General features: G+C 43.7%; 1 non-coding gene across 1 annotated transcript; it reads right to left on the bottom strand.

The window, feature by feature from the left end:
• Positions 1-12,608: 12,608 nt before the first annotated feature.
• Positions 12,609-12,680, bottom strand: trnaq-cug (transfer RNA glutamine (anticodon CUG)). Its single transcript has one exon. It is a non-coding gene; the product is annotated as a tRNA-Gln (tRNA).
• Positions 12,681-12,711: the final 31 nt, after the last annotated feature.

Genomic DNA, 12,711 nt, shown 5'->3' with positions numbered 1-12,711 from the left:
GAATGTTGGTTAGTTAGGGATGGTAGAGGAATGTTGGTTAGTTAGGGATGGTAGAGGAATGTTGGTTAGTTAGGGATGGTAGAGGAATGTTGGTTAGTTAGGGATGGTAGAGGAATGTTGGTTAGTTAGGGATGGTAGAGGAATGTTGGTTAGTTAGAGATGGTAGAGGAATGTTGGTTAGTTAGAGATGGTAGAGGAATGTTGGTTAGTTAGAGATGGTAGAGGAATGTTGGTTAGTTAGAGATGGTAGAGGAATGTTGGTTAGTTAGAGATGGTAGAGGAATGTTGGTTAGTTAGAGATGGTAGAGGAATGTTGGTTAGTTAGTTAGGGATGGTAGAGGAATGTTGGTTAGTTAGGGATGGTAGAGGAATGTTGGTTAGTTAGTTAGGGATGGTAGAGGAATGTTGGTTAGTTAGGGATGGTAGAGGAATGTTGGTTAGTTAGGGATGGTAGAGGAATGTTGGTTAGTTAGAGATGGTAGAGGAATGTTGGTTAGTTAGTTAGAGATGGTAGAGGAATGTTAGTTAGTTAGTTAGGGATGGTAGAGGAATGTTGGTTAGTTAGGGATGGTAGAGGAATGTTGGTTAGTTAGAGATGGTAGAGGAATGTTGGTTAGTTAGAGATGGTAGAGGAATGTTGGTTAGTTAGAGATGGTAGAGGAATGTTGGTTAGTTAGAGATGGTAGAGGAATGTTGGTTAGTTAGGGATGGTAGAGGAATGTTGGTTAGTTAGGGATGGTAGAGGAATGTTAGTTAGTTAGAGATGGTAGAGGAATGTTGGTTAGTTAGGGATGGTAGAGGAATGTTGGTTAGTTAGGGATGGTAGAGGAATGTTGGTTAGTTAGGGATGGTAGAGGAATGTTGGTTAGTTAGGGATGGTAGAGGAATGTTGGTTAGTTAGAGATGGTAGAGGAATGTTGGTTAGTTAGTTAGAGATGGTAGAGGAATGTTAGTTAGTTAGTTAGGGATGGTAGAGGAATGTTGGTTAGTTAGGGATGGTAGAGGAATGTTGGTTAGTTAGTTAGTTAGAGATGGTAGAGGAATGTTGGTTAGTTAGAGATGGTAGAGGAATGTTGGTTAGTTAGAGATGGTAGAGGAATGTTGGTTAGTTAGAGATGGTAGAGGAATGTTGGTTAGTTAGAGATGGTAGAGGAATGTTGGTTAGTTAGGGATAGTAGAGGAATGTTGGTTAGTTAGGGATGGTAGAGGAATGTTGGTTAGTTAGGGATGGTAGAGGAATGTTAGTTAGTTAGTTAGGGATGGTAGAGGAATGTTGGTTAGTTAGAGATGGTAGAGGAATGTTGGTTAGTTAGGGATGGTAGAGGAATGTTGGTTAGTTAGAGATGGTAGAGGAATGTTGGTTAGTTAGTTAGGGATGGTAGAGGAATGTTGGTTAGTTAGGGATGGTAGAGGAATGTTGGTTAGTTAGGGATGGTAGAGGAATGTTGGTTAGTTAGAGATGGTAGAGGAATGTTGGTTAGTTAGGGATGGTAGAGGAATGTTGGTTAGTTAGGGATGGTAGAGGAATGTTGGTTAGTTAGAGATGGTAGAGGAATGTTGGTTAGTTAGAGATGGTAGAGGAATGTTGGTTAGTTAGAGATGGTAGAGGAATGTTGGTTAGTTAGGGATGGTAGAGGAATGTTGGTTAGTTAGAGATGGTAGAGGAATGTTGGTTAGTTAGGGATGGTAGAGGAATGTTGGTTAGTTAGAGATGGTAGAGGAATGTTGGTTAGTTAGGGATGGTAGAGGAATGTTGGTTAGTTAGGGATGGTAGAGGAATGTTGGTTAGTTAGGGATGGTAGAGGAATGTTGGTTAGTTAGGGATGGTAGAGGAATGTTGGTTAGTTAGGGAACATGCTTGAACAAGGGACATTAATTCAATTCACACTTTATTAGAGACACATCTCGAGAAAAGGTCCATAGTACCATATAATTATACATACAACATACACAATATAAAAGACAACAACAACCACAATACAGAAGACTTAAAAACAACAGTGACACAAAAAGAAAACAGTGTCAAACGCAAGTGTAGAGACATGACCGGCAGTGTTTCAACAACATAGATGTGAACCTGACTGAGCTAAGTGCAGGATTCATTTAGCAGGTAATAATGCTATTTAAAGAGTTAGATACTCTACATATACATTTATACATCAGATTCCGTAGCACAGCAGAACAGGTTGGTACTCCAACACTAACGAACTCCTTGGGACTTTAAGAATCCTCATGCAGTCATTATAGGCCAAAGTTTAGCCTCTGCATTCTGCTTTTCTTGTACCGACACCACAAGTGGCCAGTGCATAGGGATGTACAATATGTTTTAAGCAAAGAAATTTTAACATCCAACGAGCACATGCTGAATTTGCACAGCAGCATATTAGCTTGTACATACATTCTTCGACACTGTCTATAAATATCTCTGTCATCAGAGAGATCATTAGTCATAAAATGAAGTGAATGAAGATGTTCCGACTGAGTCGTATGTTGGAACCGGGATTCGCTCATAGAACAGGACGATGCTGGACGGGAGCGGAAGATATTAAACCGCTGGAATGTTACGATGCAACCAACCCCAGTCAGATCTAATTACTCCGAACATCTTACACCTGACGGCTCGGTGTCCCGACGTCCTCGAACAGAATCCATCTTTTTTTTTTTTTTATAAATATATTTATTGAGGGCAATAAAAAAACGATTTACAATAACAATAGAAATATCAATATTTCCCCCTTTTTTTTTTTACTTTTCATAACAATAATGAAACAAAAATAAATAAATAAGAAGAAAGAAAGAAAAAATATATATAAATAAATAAATACAACAACACACCCCTCCCTCATATGGTCAATACATTTCATCATTCAAAATCATTTAGCTTCTTTTCACATATGCATCACAATACTGGAGCAAATGAATAATAAAGTAAATAATCAAGTCCTGAAAAAACACATTCTTTAATCCAGTAGATGATTCTGACGAATCCCTCATCTTGACGTGAGATCAGTGAGGAACAAGAAACAGGTTGTGACGAGGAGCAGCCGGAGGGATGTACCGTCTCCATCACCGTCTCCATCACCGTCTCCATCACCGTCTCCATCACCGTCTCCATCACCGTCTCCGTCACCGTCTCCGTCACCGTCTCCATCACCGTCTCCATCACCGTCTCCATCACCGTCTCCATCACCGTCTCCATCACCGTCTCCATCACCGTCTCCATCACCGTCTCCATCACCATCCCCGTCACCGTCTCCATCATCGTCTCCATCACCGTCTCCATCACCGTCTCCATCACCGTCTCCATCACCGTCTCCATCACCGTCTCCATCCCCATCACCGTCTCCATCACCGTCTCCATCACCGTCTCCGTCACCGTCTCCATCACCGTCTCCGTCACCGTCTCCGTCACCGTCTCCATCACCGTCTCCATCACCGTCACCGTCTCCATCACCGTCTCCATCACCGTCACCGTCTCCATCACCGTCTCCATCACCATCCCCGTCACCGTCTCCATCACCGTCTCCATCACCGTCTCCATCACCATCTCCATCACCGTCTCCATCACCGTCTCCGTCACCGTCTCCATCACCGTCTCCATCACCGTCTCCGTCACCGTCTCCATCACCGTCTCCATCACCGTCTCCATCACCATCTCCATCACCGTCTCCATCACCGTCTCCGTCACCGTCTCCGTCACCGTCTCCATCACCGTCTCCATCACCATCTCCATCACCATCTCCATCACCATCACCGTCTCCGTCACCGCCTCCGTCTCCATCACCGTCGCCAGGGAAACCTGGACACCAGATCGTTTTCTGGAGGGAATGATGCGTTCAGCAGGGGAGTTTCCCTGAGAGCGTATTAACTTCTTCCTTGTGGAACCAGTTTTTCAGAACTTTGACTTCCTCAGAAGCATCACAGTATCAGTGTCATCGGATCGACAGGTTTCCTCAAATGTGTCCAACATCGTTAGTCCTCATCCTCTTAAAATAGCCTCTTGTTCTTACTATTGTTGCATTGTTGTTGTTTTAGGTGTGACACCTCACCCAGTTCTGTTGAGCCTCACAGTTGTCTCTGTACCTACAGAACAACCCCAGACCATCACACCTCCACCTCCGTGCTTGACAATGTTAAAGTACAATTTCGAGAAAAAAGTGGAAATGTTGAGAAAAAAGTCGAAATTTTGTGAATAAAGTTGAAATGTTGAGAAAAAAATATATATATTCTCGACATTTCGAGTGCACAATAAAAATGCATGGCCCTAATACTCTTCCGTATATGTATATATATATATGTATATATATATATATATATATATATATATATATATATATATATATATATATATATACACGGAAGAGTATTAGGGTCATGCATACATTCAAGCAGATTCATCTTCTCACACATTTTAGAAAACGTGACATTAAAAGGTTAAAATTGTCCTAAAAACACAGTCTTGTTGCACCTTCAGTGTTCTTTACCTTAAACGTTGATGTTTTAGATAATTTGTGATGAAAATACATTTAAAATTGGTTGAGCTTAATAGTTTGAAATGACATAATGCAAAAACTCATAATATGGTTTTTCCCAGGGCTTTATCTTAAGTGTTGCAGGTTATTAAGGTGTAAACGGTTCCTTTCTAAAGGTGGACGGCGCTCACGCGAGACCGGCGGGTTCCCAGTGTTCCCAGCGCTCGAGTGTCTCTAACTCCGTCTCTGACTCCGTCTCATCGGGCCGGAGCTGCAACAACCTGGTTGCCATTTCTGCAGCTCCAGATGGGGAACGTCAAACCCCTGACAGCCCCGGCGAGCGCTGATTACACGGCGGAGCTGAGAACCAAAACGCTCCAGAGAGAGAGAGAAACCTAGTCGAGGCATAATTGATAGCTCGTAACGCGGCGGCCGTTGCCAAAACAACCAAAAGCTCTGAGGGTTTTCTAATGGGAGCTGGGCAGCGCAGCGCCGGGGGAGTCGGCGCGCGAGTTCAGGGGGAGTCAGCCAGCTCCACGATATTTCACCCTCCACTGCCTCATCCAGCCACGGAGCTGTGAATCATGATGAAATCTTCCCGCTAAAGTGCCCGAGCAGAGACCTCCGTGAAGCTGCAGCTCCACAGATCTGCAGCTCCACAGATCTGCAGCTCCGCGGCTCCTCCGCGCCGCCGTAACCCCGATTAGCATCAGAGCCGGCGGGGAGAAGCCGGGGTCAGAGTGTTAATGCGGAAAATGGCTACCACACTTTCCAGTGGGTCGCGCTCTTCCCTCCTTCATGGGATCCTGCAGTGGACCGTGGCTCGCAGCTCTCGCAGCGCCGCCTGGAACACCGGCCTCCGCGCGGCCGCGCGGGGAACGAGGCCGGCTGTTAAGTTGTTTACATATCCGCAAAATGACTCTGAGTGGGTAATAAGTGCGAATCAATGAGCGGAGCGGGAGAGATGCGGGTGAGCGGCGGCGCTGCCCCCTGACGTAGCCCAGGCTGACAGGACAAACCCGCATGATGGATTAGCGCAGCTGGCAAATTGCATGGCTGTAATTGTGCTTCGTAAAGGCATTAAAATGCAACAAATGTTGCTCTGATCTCAGCTGGGTTTGGTGTTTGATGGAGGGAAAGAATCGCTGGACGAGTCACGAGGCCTGACTTTCTGTTCGGTTAAAGAGGCCGTATTCTGCTTTAAATGTTTTATGATTTATCTGTAAAGGTGTTATAGTGAATTGTCGTCTTAGCTGAGACCGGAGGCTGAAACAGACGAGGTTTGTGAATGCTGATTTTGGGCCACAGCCCTGCGTTGAACATGGAAATACTCAATTCCAATTCTGAGTCTTAGCCTGAGGTCAGCCCCGACTTTTAACATTGACGGCATGATTTGAAACAAAGGAACCTCCATAATGACTCAAAGAACCAGCAGGATTTGCATTTATGGCCTTCGGTGATAAGGAATAGCCTCCTATTTGGGCAAGGACCCCAAAACATTCCCCCCGTCCACGGTAACATGGAGTTCTGTGTGAGCTATGAAGAAGGAACAGATCCGATTTTAGCATGAAGAGCTACTAGCTACGGGCCGGCCTTCATTTTATTTGTAAGGTGTGATTTTTCTGATAATATTGTAGTGGTTTGTATATGATTGTAATATAAATAAGTAATTAATCATCTGTTACAACTGTTTTATTTACATCCGAATGTGTAAACTGTGCAAAAGTTGATCATTTGATTGTTTTTATCGCACATGGAAAGACTTATGAAGAGCTATGAAGAAGCCACAGCTTAGCATGAAGAGCTACTAGCTATGGGCCTTCTCCATGATCGGGCCTGAAGAAGCGTCCGGTTGCCTTGGCAACCACAGTCTGCAGCACTGCAACCAGTGACCCGCCAACGATCTGAACCCCAGAGGAGCTGAACGAGGGACACTTGCTGCCCCGACGTGAACACCTTCGGACCAACCAGGAGCTGAAGGAGGCCCAGCTGCAGAACCCATAATGCACCACTCATCCACCCGGAGATGAGGAGAGCAGGAAAGAGAGATGCTCTTACCAGGGTCACCTGCAGAGCGTAACCATCCAGCTGTTCACCAAGGAGCGTAACCATGGATGGATGGATGGATAATCTAACCGTGATTTTTAGAAACAGTTTTTATAACAAAAATCAAATTGGGACAAAATAAACAGCTGTTATTCTGTTTTTGATGAGATGTAATTTGTTTTAATCTAATAATATTTTACTTGTTAGGTGTGATTTTTCTGATAATATTGTGGTGGTTGGTATATGATCGCAATATAAATAACATAAAAAGTAAGTCATCACCTGTTACAACTGTTTTATTTACATCTGAATCTGTAAAATGTGCAAAAGTTGATCAATTGATTGTTTTTATGTCACAATATTCATTTGAAAAATCTTTGATTTAGTTGAAATTGAGTCCAAAATATTGGTGCATACTTGAAATTAAGGTGTTAATGCAACAATGTACTATATTTGTAGTGTTTATGACTGGTTGAGAACCAATTATGGAATCTGAATCGTTCTTAATAAGCTCTTAGCAATTCCCATCCCTGTAACTGAGTCAAGTTACAGGTTCAATCTCCTGTTTCTCTTGTTTGTTTTCCTTTTCCCACATTCCCCCTCTCTCTGTCCCAGAAGACTCCAGAAGGTTCTGATGAACCTCTGGGCGACGTCACCGAGTTTTTGTCCAGTTCTTGCTACACAGGCGACGGTTGCTACTGTTCCTGCTAAACTTCCCCTGAACAACCTCGGGTTTCTCAGGACGTTTTGGCTGATTGTTGTTGTGGATCCTGGTTTTCCGGAGGCCTCATCATCCTCCTCCTGGAGGGTAATCACGGTTCCCGGGGTTAGCTGAGGTCAGGCCCGTCAGCGGGGGGGGAAGGGGCTCCCTGGAGGAGCTCGGACGGCCAAGAATCCCAAGTATTTCTGCTCCTCTGGAGGTTCTGGACTGGATCTGAGGATCTGAGGGACGACTTGCTGCAGGAAGCTAATCAGCGAGACGCTGAAGCTGCCGGAGCTGCTGGAGCTGCTAGCGTAGCGGCGGCTCCATCAAGGGGTTACCTGACATTAAAGGAGCGAAGGCCTGTGAAGTGATGAAGTGGAGCGTAGCGGGTGTCGGCACCCCGGGGTGCCAGCTGGGGAGCGTAATAAAGCAGCGCTTTAGCAGCGTTTAATCCAGCTCCTGTGTGTTTTCCTATGAAACATACTACATCTTTTACGAGTGTACACACACACACACACACACACACACACACACACACACACACACACACACACACACACACACACACACACCACACACACACACACACACACACACACACACACAAACACACACACACTCAGAGGAGAGTGGAAGGTTCAAAGAGTGCTGATAATAAAAGAGCTCTCCTCCGTTCTGCGGGACGTTTCTTTGGCATCGGGAGGCCGATCTCCTCGTTCCCATGGCAGGACTGCGCTCCAGATGCTCCAGATGCTCCAGATGTTCCGCCGTGTTGTTGTTTATGAATGAGGCGGCTGAAATACGAGCCCCCTGGTGTTACAACCGTCAGCTCTTTCCCATTTTCTTCAAGGTTGCTGGTTTTGCAACGTCTAAGAATGTCTTTAGAATGCGGAGCGGTGTCGGAGGATCCAGTAGTCTCCCCGCTGAAGTCAAGTGATGGCACAACTCTCATAAAAGACCAGAAGCTCATCACCAAACGATGGGCAGAAGCACTTCGAAGAATTGCTTGATTGATTGATTGATTGAGACCTTTATTGTCCCCTCTGGGAGGAAATTAGTTGACAAACAGCTCATGACATTCAAAAGAGGAAGACAAACAGAAAAACACAGTCCAATGCAACAATACATATAAACACCCTGCTGGTCCAACAAACACAAAGTGCTGGTAGTTGTTTGCCAAAGTGCAGCATGTGCAGATAAGAGTTGAAGGGCCAGTCCCAAACCCCCCGTAGTCCTACTTTTTAGTCCTACCCCTAAATTGTGCGCGTTCCCGTGAGGGTAGTGGTGTCCCAATTCCTCTTTGCATGTAGGGCTAGTGGACGTAACGAGGGCTAGTGGACATAACGAGGGCTAGTGTGTATCAATCTAGTCCTTCAGAGCGAGGGATTTCAGATGCTGACTAGCTGACCTACAGTAGGGCTAGAGAAACTTTCCCAGAATGCTTTACGTCATCATTTGCAGACTGAATAAAACAAAAAAACATGGTGGACATTTCTAATTTTTTAGTGAATAAAATCAATATTTTGAGTTAGTTTCTGCATAAAAATGCGTTTTGATTACATTTTAGCAAGAAATATATATTTTACTTTCATAATATTCACTCTGTGAATGTACATAATCACTCGCTTGCTCGTTGTTGCGTTGTATCTTCAGATCTCGCCAGAATAAAGGCTGATTTATGGTTCCGCGTTACACCAACGCAGAGCCTACGCCGTATGGTGCGCGTTGCAGCGTACCCTACACCGTAGGCTCTGCGTCGATTTAACGCAGAACCATAATTCAGGCTTAATGTGAAGCTGCAACGTTAGTAAAGAGTAAAGAGTAAAGTCACAAACTTGTTCAGAAGAACACACACACACACACACACACACACACGCACACACACACACACACACACACACACACACACACACACACACACACACACACACACACACACACACACAACATTCAAAACTTTGTACATGCTTAGTCCTCTTTTAAAGTTTAGCGCTCATCTCCTTCACGGCAGCAAACTTGCCGAGTCGGCAAATTGGCTGTAACTGTTACAGCCAATCAGCGTTCAGGACAGTTGTAAAGTAAGAATTAACCTACACTGGCTGCACAATGCACATTTTATCATTATTATAATCTACAATTTACGATTATAGATGAACGTATCACACAAAACGTGGCCCTATCATTGGGCCCTATGAGCTTGTGGGCAAAGGGGACAAGTCCCTCTGTGCAGCTGCAGCATCTTCTGGCGGTTGCTGGCAAAGTCCTGGCCAAAGTCCTGCGACATCGACTAGTGAAGAGCATCACAGAAGACCTGCTGCTGGAATCACAATGTTCAATTCAATTCAATTCAATTCAATTTTATTTGTATAGCGTCTAATACAACAAATGTTGTCTCTAGGCGCTTTCCAGAGACCCAGAACATGATGTGGTTTCAGGAAGAACGGGTTTCCCTTTCCCTTTATAAACCGGCCCACTTCCACATGCCAACTGCCAGATTGTCTGCTGTTAGCCTAGCTTTCCAGCGTTCCTTAGTCTGTCTGTTTCTGCCTGCCTGCTACTTTCCCTGATTTCCGGTTTTTGCGTTTTTGCCTATCCCCTTGGTTTTGCCTGCCTGATCTGCCTGTCTGCCCGGTTTTTGACTCCTGCCTCTTTTTGACCTGATTAAAGCCTTTTTGAACTCAGATTCTTTTGCTTGTAAAGAGAAGATAAATCTTGTTCCACTGGCAGATTTTGCTACTTATTTCAAGTGAAAATTTACTTGAAACAGGTGAAAATTGTCAAATAACAAGTTATTTTTCTGGTAATGACTCTTGTTTTACATTTTTTTTTACATTTTTAACTAGAAAATAAGACAAATAAGACAAATATTCCTGGTAATATTTTGAGTTTTTGCAGTGTATATATAAAGTCCAGACCTGAACCTGATTGAAACCCTGAGTTTGGTCCTCCAGAAACCTCCATATAAGTGAATAAAATCAGTAGCAGTTCGTCTGCAGGTGGTTCTGTTTGGACCGCGGGGTGGGGGCTGCACCAGAACCGGTCACACGACTCGGCTGCAGCAGCTGAGCTTGGCGGTTGACTCGGTCCTGGCGCCGTTCCTCCACCTCCACGCCGAGCGCCGTTCCTCCATCCATCAGAGGAGGTTGTTGGCCCGGCGGAGTGACGGGCCGGCCCCGGCCGTCATCGGGCCCATCCATCAGGTCCATCCATCAGTCACCTCAAGCTGGGCCGGATTAGCCGGGATGACAGATCGTCCTTTAATTGTTTGGTTGTTTTTCTTCTCCCCGTGTGAAAGCGGCCTGAACGTGGGAACGTGTCGGCTCTGTTTGGATAGAGAAGCGTCTCAGGATCACGGGAGCGGCAGCTCCGCTGCTGCCGGGCCCCCCTGGTTCTGCTGAGGCCCGGGACGCTGAGGGGGGAATCTGAGGAGAAACTGGATCAGCGCGGAGCTGGACCTGTCAGCGCCGGGGCGGGGGGGTGGCTAGGTGGCGGCTAGGTGGTGAGGTGGTGAGGTGGTGACCAAAGTCAAAAGGTTAAGATTTATTTAGAGTGCGTTCGAGTGACGTGTCGTCGTCATGGTTACGGGTCGGGCAGGTTCGCTCGTTTCTCAGGGAAAAAGCTAATAAACACTGGCTGCGTCCGAAATCCCATCCTTCCTCCTAATGAGCAGCAAAAACAGTATGTGAGATTTTTTAGTGCGTCCTAAACATTAGTACGTACTCAGTAGTATGTACTATCCATACTCAATAGTATGTACTATCCATACTCAACAGTATGTACTATCCATACTCAATAGTATGTACTATCCATACTCAATAGTATGTACTATCCATACTCAATAGTATGTACTATCCATACTCAATAGTATGTACTATCCATACTCAATAGTATGTACTATCCATACTCAATAGTATTTCTATCAATACTCATTCTGGAGAAATGTATTAGTGTGGATTGATGGACACTAGCTGAGCAGAAACTTCCCACAATGCAATGCAGCGGTGTTTGGTTGCTAAGTGATACGTATGTGTATAAGTATAATATTAAGTATAATAATATTATTATATAATATTAATGTTATAATATTGGTATATAATAATATTATATAATTTCTTGTTTGGGCCAGAATAAACGGTAAAGAGTGGAGCGGTGCTGTTACCATGGTAACAACTCCCCCTGCATTTCGGACGCACCGCATGTCTTCTCAAAGACGGGTGATCTATTGGCGTTTTGCCTCCAAAACACAACTGAGTGAAACAACGGAGGGAAATGAGAGTCGGAGGACGGGAAAACGTCTGAAGCTCCTCCCACATCGCCGCACCCTGAAACCCGGTCATTAAACGAACATCCGAGCAGTCTGAGTCGGAAATAAAAGTAGTTCATCGATGATCCTCAGGAATCAATGGATCACAATCAATCGATCTTCATTGATCTCTACGTTAAACTGGACGGACGGACGGACGGACGGACAGACAGACAGAGTTACTGATGGGTCAAATAGATAAATGAAAGAATAAACGATACTTCACAACTGTTACAACAAATGAATTTTCTTAACAATGAGCAGGTGATTGATTGAATTGATTTAAATCTTTATTTCGAGCATATTAATTGTAAATACAAAAAAAACATTTACACAAAACATCAAAAAAAGTCATTAAACAAAATCAAAAGGAAATAAACCATCATGCCCAAAAGGAGTAGGAGGAAGTAAAAAACGTATGAGGTCCTTGTTTCTATTTCAATTTTGCTTGAATACAAATACAATTAAAAAAATATATAACAGCAAGCTTTACTTTAACGATGAGCAGGTTTCATTTCATTTCATTTTCATTTTATTCATTATTTCATTCAAAAATAAAACAGACAATTCAATACAAACGCAAATGTTCATAAATTGTGAATGAAAAGGGAGCAGAAAGAAAAAGAATCTTATCTAATCTGCCCCTTTTTCCCAATAAATACATTTACAAATAACATAAATTAAAAATAAAAAAAAACAACAACTTAGTAAATAAAAAACTAAAATAAAATAGAATTACCGCCGTCTATGGGTATGTCAATCAAACGTAACTAACATTTTTCATTATATTTCCTTAACATACAGGCTTTAATTGTTCTTTTTAATGTAATGTTTGATTTGGATTCTTTGGTTTCTTTATTCAGATTGTTCCATAAACTGATTCTTTCACAGAAACACAACGTTCCATCAATTTAGTCCTGAATCTTGTTTTTTTTTTAAATCTCTGTTCCTTTTAAATTAATCTTTCTTTCAAATATTTTCTGAATGTTGATTGGTAAAGTGTTTTTATGAGTGCAGGTGGAAATAACTGACGGATCAGATTCTCTTTGATAGTTTTTTGGGTTTATTTTGGGTATAAAAGTTCAGGTCCCACCGAGATTTGAACTCGGATCGCTGGATTCAGAGTCCAGAGTGCTAACCATTACACCATGGAACCGTGGGGGTCCCGCCATGCCAGGCGGCTCAAA

Source organism: Cololabis saira, chromosome 16, assembly GCF_033807715.1.
Source record: "Cololabis saira isolate AMF1-May2022 chromosome 16, fColSai1.1, whole genome shotgun sequence".
NCBI classification, from domain to species: domain Eukaryota; kingdom Metazoa; phylum Chordata; class Actinopteri; order Beloniformes; family Belonidae; genus Cololabis; species Cololabis saira.
The sequence above is the reverse complement of the archived record's forward strand: the minus strand, read 5'-3'. Positions and strand labels throughout refer to the sequence as shown.